The following is a 12,511-nucleotide window of genomic DNA, read 5'->3' as shown; positions in this document are numbered from 1 at the left end:
ATTTCAACACAGTGGGACGAATACTTGGGAGACAGAGAATGGTGAGGAGGTGGGGTGGGCTATATAAGTACAGAGAAAGGCATTTAGCCCAGCGTGGGACTCAGAGAAGGGTCAGGGAGGAGATGAAGCCTTTGCTAAGCCATGGAGGATGAGTAGAACACGGATGGAGTGGAGGGAAGGGGGGCTGGACTAGACAGAAGATCGAACACTGGTTGCTTGAAGTTTGAATACAAGTCACAGTTAATTTTATTTGACCTGCATAACATTTTGGAATTTTTCAATTAGTTGCCAACATTTAAAAATGGGAAGATTTCTTATTAAACTTCAGATTTTACTTTTTCTAAAAAAAATTGGAAAATCTGACATGGGTTTGCTTCCTCGCTTGGCAGAAACATCTTGAAGGTGAGTAGTGGATGCCTCTTTAGAAAGGATGTGTCCTCTCTGTTCACCGTGGTCCCTGGTCATCCCACTTCACTCACTCTGAGGCTTCCTACTCCTGCAGACGCCTGAGTCTTCACGTCCTGAACTAGGTAATCTTCCTGGTCACTGAGGGTTCAAGTTCACTTATTCCCTTAACTCTGTCCAGTGGAGGTTGTCTCATCTATTGTGCTTTCCCCCACAGCTATATTTTCTCTTTCCAAGATTTTGAATCAGTCTTTTTAATATGCATCTGTTCTTTTTCGTATCATTTTTTTAAATTAAAATTTTAATTTTGAGGTAATTGCAGATTCACGTGCAGTCGTAAGAAAGTACACACAGAGATCCTGTGTGCCCTTTATCCTGTTTCCCTCAGTGAGAACACCTTGCAAAACTATGGTCCAATGTTACAATCAGGGTACTGACATCAGTGGAACACACCCACCCATCTGATTTAGATTCCCTCAGTTTTCTTGTCCTCATTTGTATGTGTGTTTAGTTCTGTGCAATTTTATCACACACGTAGGCTTGTGAATCCACCAGCCCACTTATGACACAGAGCATTTCAAGCACCACAAAGATCCCTTGTGTTGCCCTTTTATAGCAATTCCCATTTCCCTCCCATTGCTCCCCGATGCCCCCCTCCCCCAATCACTAACTCCTGGCAAATATTAGTCTGTTTTCCATTTTTATAATGGAATTATACAATATGTAACCTTTGGGACTGACTTTTTTCACTCAGTATAATTTCCTGGAGATTCATCCAAGTTGGTTTATGAATAATTTATTCTTCTTTATTGTAAGCACAATCCATGGTGTGGATGTACCACAGTTTGTGCACCTGTGGAAGGACACCTGGGCTATTTCTAGCTTTTGGCTATTATGAATAAAGCTGCTATGAACATTCATGCATAGCATGAATGTCTCTGGGATAAATGCCTGAGAGTACACTTTCTGGATCATATGGTAATTGTATGTTTAGTTTTTTGTTTGTTTGCTGGTTTGTTTTTGTTTTTGACATCTTTATTGCAGTATAATTGCTTTACAATGGTGTGTTAGTTTCTGCTGTATAACAAAGTGAATCAGCTATACATATACATATATCCCCATATCTCCTCCCTCTTGTGTCTCTCTCCCACCCTCCCTATCCCACTCCTCTAGGTGGACACAAAGCACTGAGCTGATCTCCCTGTGCTATGCGGCTTTTTCCCACTAGCTATTTTACGTTTGGTAGTGTATATATGTCCATGCCGCTCTCTCACTTTGTCACAGCTTACCCTTCCCCCTCCCCGTGTCCTCAAGTCCATTCTCTACATCTGCATCTTTATTCCTGTCCTGCCCATAAGTTCTTCAGAACCTTTTTTTTTTTTTTGATTCCATATATATGTGTTAGCATACGGTATTTGTTTTTCTCTTTCTGACTTACTTCACTCTGTATGACAGTCTCTAGGTCCATCCACGTCTCTACAAATGACACAATTTTGTTTCTTTTTATGGTTGAGAAATACTCCATGGTACATATGTGCCACATCTTCTTTATCCATTCATCTATTGATGGACACTTAGGTTGCTTCCATGTCCTAGCTATTGCAAATAGAGCTGCAATGAACATTGTGGTACATGACTCTTTTTTTTTTTTTTTTTAACATCTTTATTAAAGTATAATTGCCTTACAATGGTGTGTTAGCTTCTGCTTTATAACAAAGTGAATCAGTTATACATATACAATATGTTCCCATTTCTCTTCCCTCTTGCATCTCCCTCCCTCCCACCCTTTTTGAATTATGGTTTTCTCAGGGTATATGCCCAGTAGTGGGATTCTTGGGTCATATGGTAGTTCTACTTTTAGTTTTTTAAGGAACCTCCATACTGTTCTCCATAGTGGCTGTATCAAGTTACATTCCTTGATTTCTGTGCATTACCAACAGTGCAAGGGAGTTCCTTTTCGCCACACCCTCTCCAGCATTTATTGTTTGTAGATTTTTTGATGGTGGCCATTCTGACCGGTGTGAGGTGGTACCTCATTGTAGTTTTGATTTGCATTTCTCTAATGATTAGTGATGTTGAGCATCCTTTCATGTGTTTGTTGGCAATCTGTATATCTTCTTTGGAGAAATGTCTATTTAGGTCTTCTGCCCATTTTTGGATTGGGTTGTTTGTTTTTTTGATATTGAACTGCATGAGCTGCTTGTATATTTTGGAGATTAATCCTTTGTCAGTTGCTTCATTTGCAAATATTTTCTCCCATTCTGAGGGTTGTCTTTTCATCTTGTTTATGGTTTCCTTTGCTGTGCAAATGCTTGTACGTTTCATTAGGTCCCATTTGTTTATTTTTGTTTTTATTTCCATTTCTCTAGGAGGTGGGTCAAAAAGGATCTTGCTGTGCTTTATGTCATAGAATGTTCTGCCTATGTTTTCCTCTAAGAGTTTTATAGTGTCTGGCTTTACATTTAGGTCTTTAATCCATTTTGAGTTTATTTTTATGTATGGTGTTAGGGAGTGTTCTAATTTCATACTTTTACATGTAGCTGTCCAGTTTTCCCAGCACCACTTATTGAAGAGGCTTTCTTTTCTCCATTGTATATTCTTGCCTCCTTTATCAAAGATTAGGTGACCATAGGCGCATGGGTTTATCTCTGGGCTTTCTATCCTGTTCCATTGATCTATATTTGTTTTTGTGCCAGTACCATATTGTCTTGATTAGTGTAGCTTTGCAGTATAGTCTGAAGTCAGGGAGCCTGATTCCTCCAGCTCCGTTTTTCGTTCTCAAGATTGCTTTGGCTATTCGGGGTCTTTTGTGTTTCCATACAAACTGGGAAATTTTTTGTTCTATTTCTGTGAAAAATGCCAGTGGTAGTTTGCTAGGGATTGCATTGAATCTGTAGATTGCTTTGGGTAGCATAGTCATTTTCACAATGTTGATTCTTCCAATCCAAGAACATGGAATATCTCTCCATCTGTTTGTATCATCTTTAATTTTTTTCATCAGTGTCTTATAGTTTTCTGCATACAGGTCTTTTGTCTCCTTAGGTAGGTTTATTCCTAGGTATTTTATTCTTTTTGTTGCAATGGTAAATGGGAGTGTTTCTTTAATTTCTCTTTCAGATTTTTCATCATTAGTGTATAGGAATGCAAGAGATTTCTGTGCATTAATTTTGTATCCTGCTACTTTACCAAATTCATTGATTAGCTCTAGTAGTTTTCTGGTAGCATCTTTAGGATTCTCTATGTATAGTATCATGTCATTTGCAAACAGGGACAGCTTTACTTCTTCTTTTCTGATTTGGATTCCTTTTATTTCTTTTTCTTCTCTAATTGCTGTGGCTAAAATTTCCAAAACTATGTTGAATAATAGTGGTGAGAGTGGGCAACCTTGTACTGTTCCTGAACTTAGTGGAAATGGTTTCAATTTTTCACCATTGAGAACGATGTTGGCTGTGGGTTTGTCATATATGGCCTTTATTATGTTGAGGTAAGTTCCCTCTATGCCTACTTTCTGGAGGGTTTTTATCATAAATGGGTATTGAATTTTGTCAAAAGCTTTTTCTGCATCTATTGAAATGATCATACTGCCCCAATGTGCGTTTTTCTCCAAGCCAGAATGTTAAGGCTGTGGGGACTAAGAGGCAATCTGCCCCACATGGCCTTGGACCTCTTCCAATCTGGCCTTGGTCGGACTATCTGGGTAACCAGGGACCAGCCAGCATGGCGGACAAGTGAGAGAAGCCCTTTAAGGGCTTTGCAAGCAGTAACATTTCTCAGCCTTTAGCCAGTTATGACCCTTCATGATTTTGACCTAATGGCTCGACTTTGGAATCTTCTGTCTATAAGAGTGCAGCTCTGCTGCACAAAGTAATTTCACATTTCATCCAATCCCTCCCACAATCTTATGAGGCGGGGACTTAGAAAGTGGAAAACCAGACTCAGGGGATGGTGAATAGCTCAACACCATTCATTGCCGAGCGGGCATGGTGCCCAAATCAAGGTCTTATGACTACAATTTGTTCCTCAACTCCTTGCGTCTCCTTGTGTTTGCACTGTTTTGAGGAAGTTGCAGTGAGCATTCTGCGTTTACCTTTTGGGGGACCTGTGCTCTCTGGTCTAGCAGTGGAGTGGATTGTCAGGGCTGAGGACAGATGTACAGTCTGCCCTAATTATCTGTAGATTCTGTACTGAGAATTTGCCTATTTGCTAAAATGATTTGTAGCCCTGGAAGTCAATACTCACTCACATTTGCAGTCATTTGCCGACATGTGTGGAGCAGTGGAAAATTTGAGTTGCCCTCCCAGCTGAGGGCAAACGAGGCAATGCCCTGCCTTCTTGTTTCATCTCTCAGACTGTAAACAACTGGCCTTTTCACTGTATATTTAGTGCCACATTTTGTGCATTTTGTGCTTTTTCTTGGTGATTTCAATATTTAAAACGGCCCCAAGCCTAAGGCTGAAGTGCTGTCTGTCTTCCTAAGCTCAAGAGGCTGTGCTGTGCCTCGTGGAGAAATCACGTGTGTTAAATGAGCTTGGTTGGGGCCTGAGTGATCGTGCCGTGGGCTGTGAGTTCAATGTTAAGGAGTCAACTGCATGTATAAAACAGGTGTCTTGAGACAGAAACACACATAAAACAAGGTTATGTGTTGATCGGCTGGCAGCAATGTTGTGACCAGAGGCTTGTGGGAACCTAAGCCTGTATTTCCCCCAGGAGCAGGGATGCAGCAGTCACGACGTCAGTGACTTCAACTTCAGTAAATCCTGCCCGATATTTTGTTAAAGTGAGTGTACCACCAGGGGAGATTTGAAAACTCCCCTTGGTCAGGCTACACCCAGGCCAACTAAATTAGCACCTGTGGCAGAGGGACCCAGGGTCAATGGGGAGATCAGCTCGGTGCTTTGTGACCAGCTAGAAGGGTGGGATAGGGAGGGTGGGAAGGAGGGAGACGCAAGAGGGAAGAGATATGGGGATATATGTATAACTGATTCACTTTGTTATAAAGCAGAAACTAACACACCACTGTAAAGCAATTATACTCCAATAAAAATGTTAAGAAAAAAAAAAAAAGGGCTTCCCTGGTGGCGCAGTGGTTGAGAATCTGCCTGCCAATGCAGGGGACACGGGTTCGAGCCCTGGTCTGGGAAGATCCCACATGCTGCGGAGCAACTGGGCCCGTGAGCCACAATTACTGAGCCTGCGCGTCTGGAGCCTGTGCTCCGCAACAAGAGAGGCCGTGATAGTGAGAGGCCCGCGCACCGTGATGAAGAGTGGGCCCCGCTTGCCACAAGTAGAGAAAGCCCTCGCACAGAAACGAAGACCCAACACAACCACAAATAAATAAAAAAATAAATTTTAAAATGGTCCACATCAAAAAAATCTTTAAAAAAAAAAAAAAAAGCCAGTGTCTACCGTCACTGAGAGAAACACAGGAGAGGAGACAGGACAATCACAAGCTCATGTAATCACAATAAATAGTTGTTGATTTCACCTGAATGTGTTCTTTTGTGTTCTTTTTATTCAGTATTTTACTCTCTTTGTCTTTATGTATGGTCTCCGCATATAAAGACGTACAGTCAATGGGAAACAACAGTTGCTCACCTGGAACGTAAATGACAAGAACTACCCCCATAGCAAGCTGCCACTCTCACTCGATCACGGCCCTGGGTGTGAGGATAAAGAGCAAACAACCGCTTGGCCAACAGAAATAAAGAAGGACTTACGGGGCTCCCCTGCATCTCTCCGTACCTGTGGTCTTGAGCCAAGGCAGGGGGAAGCATGTAGCGCTCAGAACAGCACTGCTGCAGGAAACCGAGGTAAGGATTGATTTCCAAATACAGAGGAGCAGCGCCTTGTTACCAGGAAATCAGTATCTCCTTCCCTCAAAGCCAGCAGGGCCAGTTTCCAAAGAAGTCTGCACAAACTTAGCCAAGAAAAATCAAATTTGCTCTGTCCCTAGAGGATTAGCTGTTGTTGAAATTATTATAATCTTTTAGGTTAAATGGTGAGATCCACCTCTCAGTGACCAAGACAGTCAAGAGCTGCTAAAGGCACTTTAGCTGGCCCCCTGGCACCAGCTTCCCACCCTGGAGGCAAATACCCACATACCTGTAGGTATCCATGATACCTCTGTATTTGCCTCCAGGGTGGGAAGCTCCAACCAGTAATGCTCAGAGCTGAACTGGAAATTGCTGAAGGGGGTGTCTGGGTTGTTCAGTGGTTCTCAAAGTGTGGTTCCCAGACCACAGCAAGAGCATCACCTGGGAACCGGTAGACACGCAAATGTACCCCTCCCCCACCCCACCTAACCCACCCCATAGGTTGCCAGACAAAATACAAGATGCCCACTTAAATGAGAACTTCAGATACACAACAATGATTTTTTTTTGTCTAAGTATGTCTCATGAAACATTTGGGACTAAGAACTAAAAAATATATATATTGTTTAGCTAAAATGCAAATCTAAGGTCATTTATTTTTATTAGCAAATCTGGTAACCATACACCCCAGACCTATGGAATCTGAAACTCCAGGGTTGGGGCCAAGAAAAGTGTTTTTCAAGGAGCCTTCCAGGTGGTTCTGATGCAGGTTGAAGCTTCAGAACTGTTGCTCTGGTTTCAGCTTCCTGTCTTATCTAGTTGACCTAGGAAAGGATTACGTCTACTCTCCTCATATCTCAGTGGTCGGATTTTACTAGCAAGAGATATCTGAGACGTAAGCCCAAAGTTTCTCAAAATGGAACTGACTGACTCATTATCTATTTCCCTGTGCTTCATGTTGGGCAGAGCCCTGATTTTAGAGTCTCAAAAATGGGCCTTCTCTCTAGGTACGGGTGGATGCTTCAAGGTGCACACACCTGGTTTTCGGCAACTGTGCCCTTTGCAGTTTGCTGCTGCATGGGACCTCTGACCAGACAGCTGGCAAGGCTGCCTGTGTCTGTGCCCCGTGGTGAGACTGGGGTAGAGACTTGTCTCCATTGTGGCCACAGCACGGTAGAGGCTGGGCTTTCTCACCTCCGGGAGTCCACCAGAGGCTTCTCTTACCTGGACAAGGGGCCAGTTAATAGGATGATGCCACTCCAGGACTCTTTCCTCGGTAGCAGCCACCACTTCACTATAGGAACCCACGATTACAGAGGATGTGAGCAGCTTAGGTCCTGGGCAGAATAATTAGAGCCTGAGTAATGGTGATAACAGTGACAATAACCAGCATTTATTGCCACCTACTCTATGCCGGGCATTGTGCTAAGTGCATAACCTATATAACATCTCATTGAACTTTCATAGTAACATTGTGAATTCAGGACTGTTTCCCTCATTTTAAGGTAAAGAAGCTGAGATTTAGCAAGGGCATATAACTTGCCCACAATCTCGCAATGAAAAAATAGAAGGATTAAGATTTGAACCCCCATTTATACATCTCCACAGCTGTTGCTTGAAACCATAACGTCCATTGATTTCCTTTTGGGAAACTGACATTAATTAAATGCCACCGTGCTAATGCCACCTGACATTAATTAAATGCCACCACATGCATTGGCCCATATTGAGCCCCTACTGTGTGCAGGCACTGTGCCAGGTGCTGTGGGAATCAGAGGTGACTTACAGTCCCTGTACAGGGGGTCATACACAGGTGGTGGAACAATATGTTTGAAATAACCAATATCTCTCCCAGGTGCATTTATCCTCCCTTCCTGAGCCAGCCCTCTGCACTCAGGGGAGGACTGGGGCAGCAAAAAATACAGAAGAAAAGAGTCTCTCTTATTGGCTCATGAATTTTGGAGGCTTAGATACTTTGGGGAGTGGATAAAAGACTTAGGAAAACACTTCATGGGAGGAGCAAGTATTTTCCCTTTTCCCTTAGACTAGAAAAGGATTTCTAGAACAGGAGAGAGGGACAGGGATGGATCCCAAAGGGAGCGGGTTCTTGGTCTTGCCTCCTGGGTCATGTCCTAGGGAGGTGACAGAGCCTCCAGATGGTTGTGTGGGCTATAAGAATAGGCTGGTCTTGGAGCCTGATGCCAGGGAAGGGCTCAGAAAGTCCCCAGGATAGAAATGGCCCCACTAGCGTTTGGGCAGACCAGGCTTTGGATGTCCAAATGGAGTTTCCTGCACTTCAGCATGGCACAGTCCCAGAGGATGAACTTATATGTGCCTAAAAAGGGCACTTAGAAATAGCATCAAGAACTTTTAGACCTAAAGGAGCCACTGATGGGAATAAGGGATGTCTCCATGGCAATGTGCACAGTCTGATGTTTACCTTAGTGCCCTTCAGGGTGGAGAGATGACACTGAAGACCAGATAACCCCTTCTCCAGTAATGGCACTAACTTTAACCCCCAAAACTTAGATACTATCCATGGGAAAGAGGAAGTGACCCCAAATGGACTGAGGTAATGTTTTTGCTATCTAGGCTGAATGGGGACTTCAAATAGGAATTAAAGCAAGTTATAGAAAAATAGAAACAATTATCTGCTCAATTGTTCCATGAAAAATTGGGAAGACTTTGGAATTGGTGAGAAAGATCACTGAGTATCCTGTCTAGGGTACCCTTCCAGACTATCTTTACCTTTTATTGTCTTTGAGCTAGTTTACAGGTCTATAAGTTAAGCAAAACTATAGTAATTCAAATGATTCTTGTCCTCAGAAATATAAATAAATTGTTTCTGATGGAGATGCAATTAATTATTGCCCAATGGGTATTGGCCAGTTTTGTACCTCTTTGAAAATTCATTTCAGGATTTATATTGTCTATATATGTGCGTGTTTTCTTGAATTCTCTTTTGAGCCAATTATAGTATCTTACTGGTTCCCTCATAATTGATGAGTTAAGTAAATTTTTGATATGTATTCATTTTATAACTGTATGAGAATCATAGTTTTGACTTTGAAAAAAATTAACCTTAACTTTTGGTTTCTGGTCTGGTATGTAAGGAGCTTAGAAGTCATCCATTTTAACAACTAGTAAAAAGCTGAACAAACTGGAAAATCAGCAACTCTTCTTAGATTTGTCAGACAAGTGAGGTCACAGGGCAAACTGTTTCCTTCCAAATTGCAGAGATAGACAGGTGGATAGAGAATCACAACTTACTGGAGCAGAAACCTCCATGGGAACCAGTTCCAGGGTAGGAAATCCTGAACTGTAATTGATGAATTGCCAGAGGCTCGGTGTGGACAAGTCTGAGAAATAAAAACAACTCCAGGAGGGGGCAGTCATGGGGTGGGGAGGAGGAATCCCACACTTTTGTGAGTTTTATCTTCAGGAGCTCTACCAGGTTCTCACAGTGAAGAAGGGAAGAAAAAAATCCCTTCAGCAGGAGGAACCGTTTTGAGATATGCCAGAGCATACTATTCTTCTCAACAAGGCTTGCACTCAAATGACACTCTTTTTACCAGAACCCAATCTTTTGGGGTTTTATGAGAGCCTAAATGAACTGAGGGAAGGGAAATACCAAACCCCAGCCCTCTCTAGCCACCCTGTATCACCTAAAGGGTGGGCAAAAAAACTGAGGAGAACTTGTAAAGTTCATAGCCAATGATTGAGTTTATATAAGGTGAAATGAATAACAGCAATGAAACAAGGAATAAAAAGGCAGAATTAAGAATGTTTTGTTATTGTAAGGTACTTGCATTACCTATGAAGCAGCATAGTGTCATTTGGAAGTGGACATGGATTAGTTGTAAATGTACATTACAAACTCTATGGCAACAACTAAAAAATAGTAAAAAAGTAGTATAATTAGTATGCTAAGAAAGGAGAGAAAATGGAATCATACAAAATGCTCAGCTAAAACCACAAACAGCAGAAAAAGAGTGGAAGACAAAAATAGGAATAAAGAAGAAGGGCAATGAATAGAAAACAGTAACAAACATGGTAGATCCAACTATATCAATAATCACTTTAAATATCAATGGTCTAAATACATCAATTGAAAGATAGAGATTTTCAGTGGATCAAAAAACAAGACCCAACTATATGTTGTCTACAAGAAACCCACTTTAAATATAAAGGTCTATATATAGACTAAATGTAAAGGGGTGGAGAAAGGTATACCATGCTAATACTAATCAAAAGAAAATGAGAGTAGCTGTGTTAATTTCAGACAGAGTAGACTTCAGAACAAGGAAAATCATCAGGGATAAAGTAAGGCATTACATAATAATTCTACAAGAAGACACAACAGTATTTAATGTTCATGCACATAACCACAGAGCATCAAACTACATGAGGCAAAAACTGATAGAACTGCAAGGAACTAGATGAATCCACTATTATATTTGGAGAATTTAACACTCCTCTATCAGAAATGAACAGATCCGTAAGGCAGAAAATCAGTAAGGACATAGATGAACTCAGTAGCACCATCAGTTAACTGGATATAATTGACATCTGTGGACTACTTCATCCAACACCAGCAGAATACACACTCTTCTCCAGTTCATGTGGAACATTCACCAACATAGATCACATTCTGGGCCAAAACACACCTTAACAAATTTAAAAGAATAGATATCATGCAACATATATTCTAAGACCAATAACAGAGAATTGGAAAATCTCAAAATACTTGGAGAGTAAACAATGCATAAATCAAAGAAGAAATCTCAAGATAAATTTAAAAAAATACTTTAAGTGAAATGAAAATACAATTTTGAAGATTTTGTGGGATGCAGTGAAAGCAGTGGTGAGGGGGAAATTTATAACATTAAATACATATGTTAGAAAAGAAGAAAGATCTAAAATGAATAATCTAAGCTTCCGCCTTAGGAAATTAGAAAAAGAAAAGCAAATTAAATCCAAATTAAGCAGAAGAAAAGAAATAATAAAAATTAGAACAGAAATCAATGAAATTGAAAATAGAAAGCCAATGGGGGAAAATCAATGAAACCAAATGTTGATTATCTGAAAAGATCAATAAAGTCAGTAAGCCTCTAACCAGACTAAGAAAAAAAGAGAGAGAAGACACAATTTGCTAATATCATAAATGAAAGCGGGGGCATCTTTACAGATCATATGGACTTTATCAGGATAATATAAGAATACTATGAACAACTCTATGCCCACAAATTCAATGACCCAGACGAAACGGACCAACTCCTTGAAAGACGCAATCTGCCAAAACTCACACAGGAAGAAATAGACAGTCTGAGCAGGATTTTATCTAGTAAAGAAATGAAATCAATAATTAATAACCTTCCAGAACAACAAGTGCCAGGCCTATATCAGTTCACTGGTGGATTCTATCAAACATTTAAGGAAGAAATTTCACCAATTCTCTACTCTCTCTTTCAGAAGACAGAAACAGAGGGAATACTTCCCAACTCATTCTATGAGGCCAACATTATCCTGATACCAAAACCAGACAAAGATGTTACAAGAAAAGAAAACTATAAACTAATATGAACACACATTCAAAAATCCTCAAAAAGCATTAGCAAATCAAATTCAGCAATGTATGAAAAGAATTATACACCATGATCAAGTGGGATTTTTCCTAGGTTTGCAAAGCTGGTTCAACATTTAAAACTCAATTAATGTAATCCATCACATCAATAAGCTAAGGAAGAAAAATCACATAATCTTATCAATAGACGTAGAAAAATAATTTGACAAAATCCAACACCCATTCATGATTTTAAAAAGTCAATGAATTAGGAGTAGAGCAGAATTTCCTCAACTTGGAGAAGACTATCTACAAAAACCTACAGCTAACATATTGAATGGTCAGAAACTAGAAGCTTTCCCACTAAGACTGGAATAAGGCAAGGAGGATGTTCCCTCTCACTAATTCATTTCAACAATGTACTAAAGGTCCTAACTAATGCAATAAGACAAGAAAAGGAAGTAAAAAGTGTACAAATCAGAAGGAAGAAATAAAATTGTCTTTGTTCTCAGATGACATAATTATCTATTTAGAAAATCCACAAGACTTGTCAAAAAAACAGACACAAAACCCCCAAAACTCCTGAAGAAAATAAACAATTATATAGCAAGGTTGCAGGATATAAGGTTAATATACAAAGTCAATTGCTTTCCTCTATATCAGCAATGAACAAGTGGAATTTGTAATTAAAAAACACATTACCGTTTACATTAGCACCCCCCCCCGATGA

Source organism: Balaenoptera physalus, assembly GCF_965194825.1.
Source record: "Balaenoptera physalus genome assembly, chromosome: 16".
Taxonomy (NCBI): domain Eukaryota; kingdom Metazoa; phylum Chordata; class Mammalia; order Artiodactyla; family Balaenopteridae; genus Balaenoptera; species Balaenoptera physalus.
The sequence above is the reverse complement of the archived record's forward strand: the minus strand, read 5'-3'. Positions refer to the sequence as shown.